We start from the raw sequence: 17,217 nt of genomic DNA on the forward strand, positions 1-17,217 counted from the left end.
ACACTGTTAACCCCACAGATTCGACTACCTTTTGAAACAAAGGCTTAGTTGTGGTTTCCTGGAACAAGCAGTGCAGAGCCATTTGTAGTTAAGGCAGTTCATATATAGCTGAACCTTTGAGAAACAAATTTAATCATAAACAGGAATGAACCTAGTTTGTCTTTAATATAAGATGGCTTCCAAGCCTAAGATGGAGGCAGACTGGTTGAGAATATCTTTCTAAAAGTGGTCGTTATGATTCATAAAAATAGACATCCATATAATATGAAATCAGCGTAATTTGAGACAAAGTTTAAGCACATGCAGTTTTGCCCAATGCTATAAACGATCAAGTGATAAGTGTTTTAAGAATTAATAATTCTTAATAGAGAGACTATAAATAAAAATTTTTAACTTTTTCTGACAATAAATGATATGAAATTTCCACTAGTTACACAAACTCCATTATCAAATTACCTAACAGAATGTTTTAAAAACAAAAAAAGCAACAAAACCAAGGAAGAGAATTTGCTCTGCCAGACTGGTAAGTTTTTGCACTTGCTGGTTTAACCCCTCACTCTTGAGGAGGAACATGCCAGTATCTGAAGCAAATATATAAGTAAAAAAATAGAATGTAAGCAGGAAATGAGGCTAGAGCATGTTTAGCTACTGCCAGGAGCCATGCATAAGAATCATGTTTTATAATCTCCTGGCTTCCGGTTTCCTTTGGAAGGGTGGACATAAGCAACTCCATCTTGCTGGTTTGAGAAAAGATTTTATCATGAAGCCTATGCTGTAACCTCGGAACTATAACCCTTCAGCTTCAGCTGGCAGGCGTGGATTACAGTGTGCCTTTACCTTGGTTCTGGCCACGCCCCCTTTGTCTCTGAGAAAAAGTCTCTGAAGACATTGCTGATGGGCCATCTGGCAGCTTGTTCTCTGTCCCAGGATGCCAGAGTAAGAGTCGTCCTGGTTGGGGGAGGGGCAGGTGACAGACATGGAGGAATTAGAGTCCTTAAGTCCCTTAGTCCTGCTTTAACCAGGTGAGATACAGAAGTGGCTCTTAGGGGCGCTGGAGTCCGTTCTGCTTATCCTGCTCGGAAGAAGGTTTGGATTTGTTGGAGCAGCATCTCTACAGAATTTAGTAATAAACTTCTACATCAGTTTATTTATATGGTTTTCAAAACCACAATGGACAGAGTTAAACTGTTTTGAAAAATAAGTGAGCCGGGCGGTGGTGGCGCACGCCTTTAATCCCAGCACTTGGGAGGCAGAGGCAGGTGGATCTCTGTGAGTTCGAGACCAGCCTGGTCTACAAAGGGAGTTCCAGGACAGGCTCCAAAGCCACAGAGAAACCCTGTCTCGAAAAACCAAAAAAAAAAAAAAAAAAAAGAAAGAAAAAAAAAAGAAAAATAAGTGATTGTATGCAGATATATCTTATTCAATAACTATCGATATTTAGAAGGTTTACAGAGTTTATGAGGCTCTTATCCACAGTGCCAGAAACAATTGGCATGACACAGAAGAACTAGGCACAAGCTATTCCCAAAGCAAACTTCAGAAACTTTAGTTAGGTAGAATAAGTTTACTTACAATTTTAAATCTCTCACAAAGTTGAGAACAATGCTGGTTATTATACACAGATTATATGGCTGGTCATTGAATCTGGCAGTTCCCATCTGGAGCTGAAGGCCGGGGATGCCTGGAGAGCTTGTGGTCCTCAGTCTACCTTGGATTGTTCAAGAATTGCTGCCACATGGTGGGTGAACTTGCCAGCGAGAGGGGCAAACCGGTGAGAAGCAGCTTCCCTGGTTCGTGTCCTTTCACATGGACTGCCCTAGGAAGGTGCGGGCCACACTTAGAGTGGGTTTTTCTGCTTGAAATAACCCAGTCAAGAAAACCCCTCACAGGCATGCCCAGCAGCTTAGTTCCAGATGTAGTCAAGCTGATAAGCAAGATTAGTGATCACACGGAGCATGGTGGTACACACCTGAAATTTTATAATTGGTTAGCAGGAGGACAGGAAGTTAAAGATCATCTCCAGCTATAGGAATTTCAAGGGCAGCCTGGGCTACAAGACACCCTGTCAACCCCAAACCCCACAGGTGAGGAAAGCAGTGGTCCCTGATGATTGCACCTGTGGGAGGAGGTACCAGAAACTCTATCCTAGGATCTAGAAACCGTGAATGGGTGGGAAGCAGGGATAATGTACAAAGCACGATACAGGCCACACAGTCACCGTTCCCTAGACGGCACCCCAGGGAGCTGGGATCGCATTACTGTCTGTGATTCACATCCATGGCTGGTGTCATCTGCTTTTTGGACCACCACAGCTAGACAGCCACATTATATGAAGCACCATAACCCGAAGGCCCACAGGACAGGACAGTCCTCAGAGCCCTGGGACTACAGCTCGCGATAATAAGGTGAGTTCTCACTGGTGGTTAGGGAGACTCGTCCATCAAGACCTGCCTGGCCTTCAAGACGCACCACACAACACGCAGCTGTGAACATTGACAATAAGAAAGGCTCCTGCCTTGGCGCATTTGCAGGGAGCACATGGCCACATGATGAAGTAGTTAGGCCCAGGGAGGGGGTGGGGCTGGTGAGGAGGGCAACAGCGGTGTGGGGGGTTGAAGTGACGACAAACAGCACTTTGTGGCACGCACAGTTCAGAGAGACGTAAAGACGTAAAGACGTAAAGACGTGCCTTCCCCACAGGGCATCAGCAGTGCTCCTCACTCCATGACTCACAGGACAATTAACGGGCCGCTTGGTGCCTCTGGCCCCTGCTTGGGCTTTTCATTTTCCTTCCGTGCTGCCAACCCAGCTGGGACCACTGGTGCGGACCCTGATTCCCGCTTTTGTCTCTGACCATTGCTGTCTACAGCTTGACTTCTTTAAGGCTTCATTTCAGGACTTTGATTTCACAGGGTGCGAACTTTATCCGGACTGCCTTCAGCCCTCCACTGTCCCCTCAAGGGCATTGGCCACCCTGGGATGGCCGTGCTTACTCTGCATTCCGACCTTTGCCCTGACTCCATCCGTGACTGAGCAAAACCCCGGTTCTCTCCCCTAATGCTCAGGCCCTCCTTGTATGGACCAAGCCACCAGCTCAAGCGGTAGTAAGTTCTACTATAATTCCTCACCGTTCTATGAAATTCTGTTTGTTTGTTTGTTTGTTTGTTTTTTTGTTTTTTTTTAACCATATATCAATCTCTGGATAAATGGGTTAAAACTGATATTAAGTTCCTACTGATGATTCCAAATATGCAGGAATCATGGAATAATACTTTTAAATGTATTATGTTTGATTATGTTGTGGAACATTGGTTTAATGATGCAAAATGTGTTGCATTCTTTTATGTCGAATTTGTTTAACTCTGTGAAGTGTTGTTACTTTTTCTGTTTAAAACGCCTGATTGGTCTAATAAAGAGCTGAAGGGCCAATAGTGAGGCAGGAAAAGGACAGGCGGGGCTGTCTGGCAGAGAGGATAAACAGAAGGAGAAAAAGAGAAGGAGTGAGGGAAGAGGATGCCAGGGGCCAGCAACCCAGCCGGTTGTGGAATAAGAAGGAAAGAAAAGATATGCAGAAATAGAGAAAGGTAAAAATCCCAGGGGCAAAAGGTAGACAGGATACTTTAAGAAAAGCTGGCTAGAAATAAGCCAAGCCAAGGCCAGGCATTCATAAGAAAGAATAAGTCTCCATGTGATGATTTGGGAGCTGGGTGGCAAGCCTCCAAAGAATAAAAAGAGAAAAAAATGCATATAAGTAGTGGGCTTTTATTTGGTAGCATGTGGGATATGGCTCTCTATTACAGGGTAACTGAATTTAAATTGTGTGTGTGCATGCACATGCACATTTGTCTGTCTGTGTGCATGTCTGTGTGTGTTTTAGGAAGCTTCTACAGCGTGGCTTTTTCAAAAGGTTTTAGTGTTAGCTGTCCCTTCCCACATTTCCTACAGTGCCTTGGCCTCTCGTCCTCCACCTGCTGTAATCCTCCGCGGTCCACTGTTCCCGCCACAGTGCTACATTCTAGCGCTCTTTCTCCTCCTCCCCATGACACCCTACATCCGCTTCACTTCCACAGGTATTTCAAATGAAACACACATTCCTTCTCCTTCTCCTTCTCCTTCTCCTTCTTCTGTAAAAGCTAACTTATGATAGAACATGCAGTGTTTATCTTCCTAGGTCTGGGTTACCTCACTCAAGATGATTGTTTCCAGTTCTATCCATATACCTATGGATTTAATAATTAAGTTTTTCTTAACAGCTAAATAATATTCTATTAGTGTACCACATTTTTGCTATCCATTCATCAATAGATGGACATTTGGCTATTGTGAACAGAGCAGCAATGGACATAGATGACCTGGTATCTCTGTAATGATATGTAGAATCCTTCAAATATATGTCCAAGAGTGAATCTTTTTTTTTTTTTTTTTTTTTTGGTTTTTCGAGACAGGGTTTCTCTGTGGTTTTGGAGCCTATCCTGGAACTAGCTCTTGTAGACCAGGCTGGTCTCGAACTCACAGAGATCCGCCTGCCTCTGCCTCCCGAGTGCTGGGATTAAAGGCGTGCGCCACCACCGCCCGGCCTATTGAGGAATCTTTATGCTGCTTTCCTCCATGGCTGCACTAGTCTGTACTTGAGTCAGCGGTGAGGAAGAAACCTCTTTTCCCCACATACTCCTCGGGGTCTGCTGTCATTTAAATTGTTTTTGGTTGTGGCCATTCTGACCAGGTAACGCTCAAAGTTTAAATTTGCATTTTCCTGATGGCTAAGGATAGTGAACATTTTAAAGAATATTTCTCATTCATTTGTGTTTCACATTTTGACACTATTTAGTTCCAGGCCCCATTTTTAAATGTGGTTGCGTGATTTCTTGGTGTTTAGTTTTTTGAGCTCTTTGTATATTCTAAATACTAACCTTATGTCAGATGTAGAACTGGTTAAGATTTTTTCCATTCTGTAGCCAGCCGGTGCACTCGAATGATAGTGTCCTTCTGTACAAAAATCTTTCTGTTTCGCGTGGCCCCACTTGGTCTGAATGTCTGTCCTATTGGGGTCCTGTTTAGGGACCACTTTCCTATATCCAAATGTTTTCTCTTCTGAGAACCGGTTAGATTCGGGGTGTCAGGGCTTCTGTTGAGGTTTTGTTCAGTGTGAGAGACAAGAATCGAGTTTCAGTCCTCTTCATGCAGCCTTCCAGTTCCACCAGTGCTGTTCGTTGAAGATGTGGTCTTTTCTCCAGTGTGACATTTTGACCTCTTTGTCAAATATCAGGTGTCTGTAAGTGTATGCGCATATGCCCGGTCTTCAGTTCTGTTCCTTTGATCAATGTATCTGTTTTGTCCAACAGCATGCCCATTTGACCACAGCTCTATAGTTATACTATAAAATCAGTGCTCCAGTTCGTCTTCCCTGCCGTCAAGGCCCGCAGTCCTCTCTTTTATTTGACCCAATCTGTTGAAGGCTTTCCTTTGGGAGTTTTGTTTAGCTTTCTGAGATTTTCATTTCTCATTTTAATTGCTTAGTTTTTCTGCAGAGATTCTAATTCTTTACTAAACTACTTTCATATCCTGACTGGTTTTAATTATTTTGACTGTCTTTTTGCAGTCTTCATTGAATATCCTTGTTGAATTCCTCGGGCATATTTATAATTCCCTTTTTGAGCCACTGGTGCAGCAGCTAAGTTGTTTTCTCAGGGAATGTAACATCAAAGGTGCTAGTTTCTGGAAAAGACATATCGATCATTTGTGTTGTTTGTGTATTTTTTGTTTTGTTTTTTTAAAAATATTTATTTATTTATTATGTATACAATATTCTGTCTGTGTGTATGCCTACATGCCAGTGGAGGGGTTCAGACCCCATTACAGATGGTTGTGAGCCACCATGTGGTTGCTGGGAATTGAACTCAGAACCTTTGGAAGAGCAGGCAATGCTCTTAACCTCTGAGCCATCTCTCCAGCCCCTGTTGTTTGTGTTTTTGTGATGGGATCTAGCTGCTGGTAGGTCATTAGTAAAATTTATTGGCATGGATATCTGGCCATGCCTCTGTTAGAACTCTGGATAATTGTTGTTATTACCAGAAGCCCCTTGAGCCACATGAGTGGCCAGGCCCCTCCTCCAGGGACCTCCAACTGCCAGGTTCCACTCACAGAACACTCTGACTGCCCTAACTGCTGAACCCTGACCCCACCCTACAGAGTAAAAAGCCCAATCTCTGGACATGAAATCCCACCAATCTCTATCCTGAAAAGTTCCACCCCCTTCCTAAGAAACTCTATATAAGTCCTGTATCCTGCTCAGTTTGCTGCTGTTTCTTGCTCGAGCAGAGACAGCCACCCTCCTGTTTTCTTTCTCTCCCAATAAATCGCTTGTGTGAAGTTTGTTGTGTGGTGTGACTTTGTGGCATCCCTTGGCTTCCAGCTGCCAGAATATCTTTCCATCTGAGCTACAATGGTTGCATTTGGTGCCAATGCCCTCATACTCTAAGCTGCACTGAGACCCCATCCCTCATCTCCAGTCCACCTGCATCAGACTCACCTTCTGGCTCACTGAACACTTAGAACCCTATTCACCAGCAGCAATTAGGTAAGTTTCCCCTTTGGTTGTGTAAATGTTTCCCTGAGTCTGAGAAAGGGACTGTTTGTTAAGTGTCCTGCACCCCTCTGGTACTCTTGGAAGCAGAGGTAACCCCAGCCCAGTCTTTAAGGCTGTGGCTGGCCCTCTTCACCTAACCCCATCCCCCACCCCTGGAGCTGCAATCCTGCAGTTTCTTTAGGCCAAACCAGGCGCCCCCTCCTGTTCTCTTTCTCCACATTGCCCCTGGAGCTGCCTATTATCCCAAGGCTCCATTAGGACCTCATGGATTTTGTGACCCAATTCCCAGTCTCTTTCTTGTGAATAAAAGTCTCCCCCTAAAACTCAATTTTTTTCACTGTCTTGCATCTATGGAAGCCCTGGTACCAGGCACTAAGTCTCTCCTCTGGCTTAGCCAGGCTAAGCCCCTGATCCCTGTTGACTATGGTGATAACCCACTGAATAGCTTGGTTCTCATTCGGTCCTTTGTGTCCTGGTGATGCCCACAGCTACAGGCTGCAGTGATGATTTCCTCTTCTCTCATCCATGGAAATGTGTCTTCCATACTTGTTCATTCCCCCTTGGGACACCTCTTAGAAAACTTCCAGCCTCTCTGAAAGGATCTAAATTTATTCACTTTTGCAATAAAATTTGGCTTCTGTACCCCTTAGATAATCAATCCAAAGTGCCAGCTAATGGCAGCTCAGATCCTAATACCCCTCTGAACCTTTACAAATATTGTGAGTGATAGGGAAACAGAAAGGGATTCCCCATTCCCCATTTCTCTGCTCCAAGCCCTATTTGTCTTTGTCTAGTCTCCCCCCAACACACTATGTAAATGTCCAGACTTTTAAGTAACCATAGATGGATCAGTAAGTTTGTTGCAAAGTAGGAGCTAGGAGTGAGACCTAGCAAGATGGGGAGAAAGCAAAGGAGTAGAAGGGGTAGGCCAGCTGCAACATGCACACACCCTGCACACACCCTATACGCGCCCTGCACACACTCTGCACACACCCTATACAAACTCTGTACACACCCTGCACACACCCTGTACACACTCTTTACATACCATACACACACCCTGCATCACTCTGCACACACCCTATACACACTCTGTATACACCCTGCACACACCCTGTACATACTCTTTACATACCATACACACACCCTGCATCACTCTGCACACACCCTGCAACACTCTGTACACACCCTGCAACACTCTGCACACACCCTGCACACACCCTGCACGCACCCTGCACACACCCTGCACACACCCTGCAACACTCTGCACACACCCTGTACACACCCTGCACGCACTCTGCACACCCTGCACACACCCTGCAACACTCTGCACACACCCTGCACGCACTCTGCACACACCCTGCTACACCCTGCACGCACTCTGCACACACCCTGCACACACCCTGTACACACCCTGCACACACTCTGCACACCCTGCACACACCCTGCAACACTCTGCACACACCCTGCACGCACTCTGCACACACCCTGCTACACCCTGCACGCACTCTGCACACACCCTGCACGCACTCTGCACACACCCTGCAACACTCTGCACACACCCTGTACACACCCTGCAATACTCTGCACACACCCTGCACACACTCTGCACACACCCTGCACACACCTTGCACATACCTTGCACATACCTTGTATATACCCCACACACTCTGCACACACCCTGCACAACCCTGCACACACTCCTCAGGGGCTGGTGCATCTCTCAGCTCCCACCCTCCTGCAGCATCCTTTGTCTATAGCCAAGACTCAAAAATGTCCTAGCTCTAAGCCTTCTTTGCCCTCAATTTTACAGGGACCCAGGTATCTTTTAAGTATGAGTGGCATTAGACTGCTGTTTTGTGCTGCCCCGCTTGAATTAAATCTGGCTTTAGTTAGGGAATGGCTCCCCATCCTGTAGACCCAGGAATGTTTGTTGAAAGGTTTCTTCCAAAATCTGTCTGGTATCAGGCAAGCCACCTGCTGTGTGACAGAGAAAGGAGAGCAAAACAAAGCAAAGGAAGGGACTGTTGCCAATAGCGATTATTGCCTCTCATACCTTTTTGGTTTTCCTTTAACTCTAAAAATTTTGCTAAGGTATAAATTTTATCTCAAGATTTGAAAAACTATTGTGAAAACTTTCTGTATCTCAAGATTTGTAAGCATACTGGGTCTGATTAAAACCCTGTAAAATCTGTAACAGAAGCACAGAACACAAGGATTGGGAGTTACAGATCTATACGAAGATAAACTTAAAGGAAACGTGTGGGTTGCTGCCACCTTAGCTGCTGCTCCCTCACTGACAGCCATCTCAAGTAGAGTTGGAAAGGATGGACATTGCCATGTGACCTCACTCCCATCTTGATAAAAGTGACCACATGACATAAGCCATCCAAGGGAAAACAATTCCTCCTAGCTGTGAGGCCCAAACCAGATGATTCTTCCTTTTTTTTTTTTTTTTGAAATGTCCCTGGCTGTCCTAGAACTCGCTCTTGTAGATCAGGCTGACTTTCTGGCTTCTTCCATTATTTTTGATCACACTTAACAAGCCTCAGCCCACAGTCCCTTCTCTTACTGTCCAGCCTCTCTGGTTTCTCTTTCTCCTTTATTAGCTATAGGCTGCCCACCCAGTCAGGGCTGAGGCAGTCCCTGACCAGGACCCTGAATGAAATTACAGGTGGTAGGGATCAGTTTGTAACTTGCAAGGGCCTTTAAGGTATACCATGGGAAAGATGAGAATGCCAAAACCAAAAATACCTGATGCTAGTGAAGACCCTTTGAGTGGCCATAGCAACTGCCCAGGCTCCCTGGCTTCCCAAATCCTGAAAACCTCTGGGTCCCTGTTTCAAATGCAGTCAGAAGGTTCTCTGGGCCTGGGCCTGTCTGATCCCTCATATACCACCCAGACCATGTCCAAGGTGCCATCAAGAAGGGCATTAGGGTGTTGACTGTGCTTATGTCCCTCATGGTATGGGGACATCAAGCCCAGGTGGCCCTTCAGCTGACTTCCTAGATCTGGCCATGGATGACTGAGGGGCTGGGTTCCCTTTGCCCAACCACTGCCACCTCCCACTGGCAGCAGACATCACAGTATCAGGGCAATCTGTCTCCCTCTTTCTGGACACTCGGACCACCTATTTTAGTCCCGACAGAGATTTACAGACCTACATCTTCTTGCTCCCCTATTGTCAGGGTTGGGGGACAGCTTTACCAGCCTCATCAAACTCCACCAAATATATCACCCAGGCTCAATACTCACACTCTCTCCTTAGCCTCAGCAGACATAAGTCTCTTATCTCTGACCTTTTAAGAATCTTGTATGCTTTTTGGGCTGCCTACCACAGGGGCATACCCCCTGCAGCACCCTTCAGGGCCCTACCATGTGTTGTCAGGGTTTCTGTCCTGCCCAGTTTCTGCAGTCATTAAGTCCCAAAGAAATCACACAGAGGTCTACATTAATCAAACTGATTGGCCCATTAGCTCAGGCTTCTTATTAAATTTTATAACTTATATTAACCCATTATTCTTATGTATCTTAACCACATGGCTCAGTACCTTTTTCAGCGGGGTAGGTCACATCTTCCTTCTTCTTTGTCTAGGCAGGACTGCAGAGGAATGGGCTTTCCTCTTCCCAGAATTCTCCTGTTCTCATTGACCCACCTCTACTTCCTGTCTGGTTGTCCTGCCTATACTTCCTGCCTGGCTACTGGCCAATGAGCATTTATTTAAAACATAATTGACAGAATACAGAATTGTCCCACACCAACCACACTTGCAGTTCTACTCACTAAGACGCTTGTACCTCTGTTCTACTTTGTCTCTCCCCTCCTGGGTAAATGTCATTATGGAGCTCCCTGCTTTGTTAACTTTTATTACAAAAGTCATATAGGTGTGCCAGGATAGCTCCCCCCGCCCAAGCTGTAGGTATAACCTGGCTTCTAGTGGCCAGTATAGATTCCCCCACAAGCTGTAGGTGTAGCCTGGCTTCTGGTGGCCAGGACACATTCCCTGCAGACCTATAACACCTACAGGTGTAGGCTGGCTTCCAACATATGAAATGGGATGCTACCCTTCTTGACCTCCTTTCCCTGCTTTTCTTAGTCCTATTGGTTGTACCCTGCCTTATAAACTTCTTGTCTAGATTTCTTCAACAACAGATCCAAGAGATTTCCAGCCAGACTTTTAACCAGTTACTATTACAACCAACCCCTAGCTACAGAGCCAGAGACCTGTGGCCCCTGGTTCCATCCTGATGACGGAGATCAAGATGGCCCCAAAGAACCTTAATGTCCTGATTCAACAGAAAGCTGTCTAATGATATCATCACCCTCTCCCCCATGGCCTGGTTGTTTATCGATAATAAACATAAAAGGGGGGAATGTAAGTCCCTTGAGCCACATGAGTGGCCATGCCCCTCCCCCAAGGACCTCTAACTGCTGGGTTCCACCCACAGAACACTCTAACTACCCTAACTGCTGAACCCTGGCCCCACCCTACAGAGTAAAAAGCCCAATCTCTGGATACAAAATCCCACCAGTCTCCACCCTGGAAAGCTCCACCCTGAATAGTTCTACCCCTTTACTAAAAACTCTATGAAAGCTCTCTATCCTGTTCAGTTTGCTGATGTTTCTTGCTCAAGAAGAGGTAGCCACCCTCCTGGTTTCTTTCCTCCCGATAAATCTCATGTGAGGTTTGCCTTGCTGTATGATGTAGTGGTATTCCTTGGCTTCCAGGTGCCAGGATACCTTTCCATTTGAGCAGCAATGTTTACAATCACCCCTGCATGGCCGTCTGTGGACCCAAATGCAGAATGTTTATCAGTCTAGGATCCTCTCTGTGGTTCCAGGCTGGGCTTCATGTGGTTTTGTGTGGGGTGGTTAATAGACAGGTGGGTTCTGTGGGTTCCTACCAAGAGCTCTGGTTGAGACTCTGGTTAGGATTCCATGAGGTCTCAGGTCAGCAAAGGGGGTGGGTGTTTTCAGAGTTTGGTTTTATTAGTAGCTCCTTGTATTTCCAGATTTTTTTTTAAAAGATTTATTTTTATTTTGTATGTACTAGTGTTTTGCTAGTGTGTGTGTTTGGATACCACCATATGCATGCTTGATACCCAAGGAGGCCAGAAGAGGGTGCTGGATCCCCTGACACTAGAGTTGTTGCCAGCCTATGGGTGCTGGGAACCTAACCAGGTCCTCTGAAGAGGAACGAGTGCTCTTCATCCCTGAGTCATGTTCCAGTCCTCTTGGTTGTTTTTTAAGCTACAGTTTCTGCAAGCATCTTTCCAAATGTCACACTGCATTACGAATGTTGGTACTTCACCAGTCTGGCAGTTCCACATTCACACCAACAGAAGAAGCTCAGGAGAGATAATAAAATACAGCAGCAATAAAACACGAGGGCACCACTCTTGCTGCTCAGTTTGAACCTAACTTTACTCCCATTTAGAAAACGTCTGTCATTTCGTCTGACCTACAAACGCCCATCTTGTTTCACCTGTTTCTTACACTTCTCATCACGTGACCCACACCTTTACCTGATAGAATCACAACTTTGCTGGAGCCGGGGCACAGGATTCTCTGTGTGCCATCTCCTTGGCTACCACAATACTGCATAGGTGTCTGTGTTTTTATTGTACTCTGAATGACAGTGTCTGATCCTGAGCACTGCTGACGAGGATGAGCTGGAGATCCCTTCATGAGGGTTTCGTCACTTCCCTGAAAATTTCTCAAAAAAGAAAATAAATATGCTTTTCACCCATTCCACTGCACATTACAACACTAAGTCAAGCCAGACTTTTTACTTCAGTCTAAACCAGTGGTTCTCAACCTGTGGGTTGTGACCCCTTTGGTGTTGCATATCATATATCCTGCAATCAGATATTTATATTATGATTCATAACAGTAGCAAAATTACAGTTATGAAATAGAAACAAAATTTTATAGTTGGGGATCACCACAACAGGAGGAGCTGTATTAAAGGGTCACAGCCTTGGGAGGATTAAACAAAGTGAGAAAACGTTCCTTTGCAGGCATCTTGAAGCTACATCCACATGTATGCTACTTAATGGAATAAAAGTCTATGTAATTGGTAGTCAACTCCAGTTCATACTCTTTTGAGCAACCAGTCGAAGCTGGAAAGTGAACTGTGGTCATGTTTTTAAAAGGCTCTTCATAGCTCCAAGGAGACTGCAAGCACAAAGCCCTTTCTGGTGGCGTCATCTTGGCTTTAACAGAGATGATAATGTTGTAAGCATCTATGTAGCTCTCTTGCTGGGGTTGAATAAGAACTGGTGTTGTAGAACTTTAAGCTGAGGCCTCTCAGCAGTAGTGCCCCCCTCCCCTGGGAACCAAAGATCTAACAACTACACATGCACTTACTAAAATGTTGAGAACTTTCCATCTCCCTGAGTCCTTGTGAGTGTTCTCCAAATAGAGCTCCGTTTATGAAACTGGGACAGATAACCCACAGATGTCCACAGATGTTTTGACTCAGTCCCTGGGAAAGGGGCAAAGTAACACTCAGATGTTTCCTCTTACCTCATCTGATCTGGCAACCGCTTTTTAGCCAATTATTGGTAACTGCCCTTTTGAATAAGCCACTCATAATAGTTAAAGAACAACCCCCAGACTCCCCCATTGTTTCTGTTTTTTATTTTGCTTTAAAAGTAGCCTTACCAGCCAGTCTTTCTGGCTTCTCGAATGCTGAAAGACCCTGCCACGACAGAATTAATAAAATCCTCATGCTTTTACATCAACCGTGGTGTGAGAGATGGTCTCTTGGGGCGACTCTTCCCGGTAGTTGGACTTCAGGGTCCAACAATGTGAACTGGCCAAGGTTTGCTAGAGCCATGCTAGAGGTCTTTATGTGTGGAACCCCCTTGGCTATTGGGATACTGCACAAGTGGCCATCCTGTCAGTCAGATGGAGGTCTTCTGTTCCTGACGGTACTGGTGATGCTACTGATCTTTAGTTTACTGGTGGTGGACAAGGGTGTGATCTGAATAGACCTCACTCTAACATCAACACAGGGATAATGGTTCTGATTTCACTCACATCACTCATGCTTTGGTAAGTGCCCTGGAGGTCCTGATGCTGCTCAGATGTATTCAGGTCCTGGACTGCTGTCTCCAGCACTCTCAGAGAGGGTGCATACTCTGTGTTTGGTTGTGTTCACCAGCTTCTTTAAGACTCTTGAGTCAGACAGGTGTTAAGTTGGGAGCATAGGCCCCAGCCCCTCGCATCTATCCCAGCCCCCAGGCCTGAGAGTTATATTGGTCTGGACTCCAAATCCCAGTAGACCAGGTCAGGGGGTGTCAGGACCACTCCCACAGAGTATTTAAATGAACTCCCAAAAGAGGAACACGTGGTCTCTTTTCCTTCCTCCCGGTGGTCGCGTTTGTGGCCTCTGGTTTTCTCTCGCAGGACTCCCATTAAACCTGGATATTTCTTAATTTGGTTTGTTTTGATTTGGCTTGACTGGGAATTTGTGTCGGCAGAGAGCTCGCATTAGGAAAATATTCCTAACAACAGGGTTTTGGAGTTCTCTATGTTTTTGCTGGTGACTTCATATAGAGCACAGAAGACGGTTGCCACAGTATTGTCAGAGTACATGCTAGGGCTATTACTGCCAGCAAGCCAACTGAACAGTAGCACAATTCTTTTTGAGAAAATGGAAATTAAACAATGGGTCTTGTTAGGTTTGTTTGTTTGTTTTGGTTTTTCAAGACAGGGTTTCTCTGTAGCTTTGGAGCCTGTCCTGGCACTCACTCTGTAGACCAGGCTGGCCTCCAACTCACAGAGATCTGCCTGCCTCTGCCTCTGGAATGCTGGGATTAAAGGTCGCTGTGGGTTTTTTTTTTTTTTTTTTTTTTTTTTTTTGATTTTCGAGACAGGGTTTCTCCATAACTTTTGGTTCCTGTCCTGGAACTAGCTCTTGTAGACCAGGCTGGCCTCAAACTCACAGAGATCTGCCTGCCTCTGCCTCCTGAGTGCTGAGTGCTGGGATTAAAGGCGTGTGCCACCACCGCCTGGCCCCCCCGCTGTGGGTCTTGTTAGTTTTCAAGACACTTTCTGTTTTATAATGTATCAGGGAAGTAGAAACAAATTATCAAGCTTCATTTGTAGTTTTAATACTCTTTTTGTTTTCCCACATATAAAAGGCCCGTTGGGAAATGTACAAATCTGGTGAAACACAGACCTCCAAGTTAAATAAATACATCATTTTACCTGTATCCAGTGTGCAGGAGCGAAAGATGTGCACTTGCTGGGGAAGGCGGTGGCTATGCAGAAAAAGTCTAAATGCTTGTCCTGCTCTCTGCTTATTAGTCCATTCTCCAGCTATCTGGGAGTTCCACAAAATACCAAAACGCTATCCAAAAGCTCAGACGAGGGTGTGATCTCAATGGACGATCCAAACATGGGCTACTCAGGCTCTCGATTCCACTGACATCACATTCCGTGTCTTTCCACCATCTGTCCATTTGACCTCTGGTGAAACTGTATTTTCAAACAGAGACATCTTTAGATGCTAGTGAGATGGCTCAGGGGGCCAAATGCTTCTGGATGAGGCTGATGAGTTGAGTCTGTCCCTAGAGCCCACATAAGGGTGGAAGGAGAGATCCAACCTAACAAGGCTGTCCTCCACATGTACACCATTGCATGCTCCTGGACGAGAGGGACACAATAATTTTTTAAAAATCAAAAAATATCTTTAACTTGACACATCCCTGAAATATGTGGTACACAATATTTAAAGAAAAGCTATGGCTGGGTGGTGGGGGTACATCCTTTATTCCCAGCACGCGGAAGGCAGAGGCAGGCAGATCTCTGTGAGTTTGAGGCCAGCCTGGTCCACAGTACAGGCTCCAAAGCTACAGAGAAACTCTGTTTTGAACAACAAAAAACAAAACAAAAAAGTTATGAAACAACGTGGAACAAGTACAGCGATTAAACTGTGAAGAGAGTGAGCAAGAGCTCAGCTTACATCAAGGATTCTTTCTAGATGAAGATGCCCTCTCCTCAGAAATGCCACGTGGGAACAAAATGAAGTCTGTTCTTAGAAGAAAAGATTTTATAAATTATGTTCAAATGAGGAGGCAACAAAGTGCAGCGGTGAAGAAAATCGTGGGGGCTTGGGGTTTGTTTTCAATGTCATTTCCTCCTTTGCTCTCACTGTAGTGACTAGGAGTGCAGTTGAGTGTATAAACTCGGTTGTCTGCCACGACAGGAATCTTGACATGCTGGGGTCGGGGGAGTCACAGGATACTGCCTGATATATGCAGTAGGGACAGTAGTCAACAATCTTTTGGAAGAGGAAGGTGGTGGTTGGAATATGGTTGCAGTTGTGCAGAGTCTATAAAGCTGCTTCCAGGTCTAGAAGGATCTGGCTTGGGGGGCATGGTTCTATTACTTAACTTAGGGTCACAGTCTGTACCCCAAGAAGTCAGCAACCCACTCCAGTCCCCCCACTCCAGTCCCCCTTCAGGGACCTGAAATGAGATTAAATTGAAATAGGCCAGGGATATGCACAACTAAGCAGACTTGGGCAAGGTGTGTCCCGTCTACCACTGACCCACTACTGTCTGATGTTGTCTTCAGCGAGGCAGTCTGACGAGTGGCCAGCACTGTGAGATCTGAGAGGTGAGCTTCCCCACTCCAACCTACTACAGTCACGGCACTGCCATTAACTAGAGCACAGTTTGTAGGTCACTTCCTGTGTCACGATCCTGAGTCCTGAGGCTTTCCAGCATCTTCTTTCTCCCAGCATGAGATTCCTGGATGGATAATTCTGGTTTCTTGGGGGTTATGCCAGTAATCTGATGGTTAGTCTGAGGAACACAGTGTCTCCTTAGACTATTCGTTTCTGCCAGGCCAGTGACAGTTACAGAACTGTACACATCCCAAGCCGAGACACTTCCCAGACATTTGGAAAACTCAGGGGAACAGGTGACCCATTCTGACGATGGAGGGACGTTTCTCTCCAATATCTCATTGCGATTATACAACAGGCCACCCTGATGATCTCAACTTGTAATCACTTAGCATAAAAAATTTCCACACAAGGACTTTAACATATATTTCAGGACTCACAATAAAAAACAACTCTGGTCCCAAATTAGAAGGCGTGTTCTTGTGTGTGCGAAGTTGAGTTTTTCCTTTTACAGTTGTGTGTATGCATGGGCAAGCATGCGCATTGGTGCATGTGTGGAGGTTTGACAGTCTGTGTTCTCACCCGTGGATCCGGGGCCCGAGGACTGAACTCAGGTCAGTAAGTTTAGTGGCAGATGTCTTTATCTAATGAGGTGTCACTCAGCCCTGGTGACGCAAAGTGTGTGGTGTTTTCACGGCACAAATCCACGTTCTGTCTGTTATCCTGTGTGTATGTGGTGCCGGTATCTTGTAGTATCCAAGTAGCAACACTGGGTTTTCACTTAAATACTATTGTTTATTAAAACTTCTAAAAGAGAACCTCACCATCACAAGCAGTGCCAAGTAAAAATTATCGAAGTGCTACATAGTCATTCTCCCATAGAAGGATGTCTGACACTCACTGCGTGCTACATAGTCCTTCTCCCATAGGATGTCTGACACTCACTGCGTGCTAAGAGTCATTCTCCCATGGAAGGATGTCTAACACTC

This window comes from Chionomys nivalis, chromosome 4, assembly GCF_950005125.1.
Source record: "Chionomys nivalis chromosome 4, mChiNiv1.1, whole genome shotgun sequence".
Taxonomy (NCBI): domain Eukaryota; kingdom Metazoa; phylum Chordata; class Mammalia; order Rodentia; family Cricetidae; genus Chionomys; species Chionomys nivalis.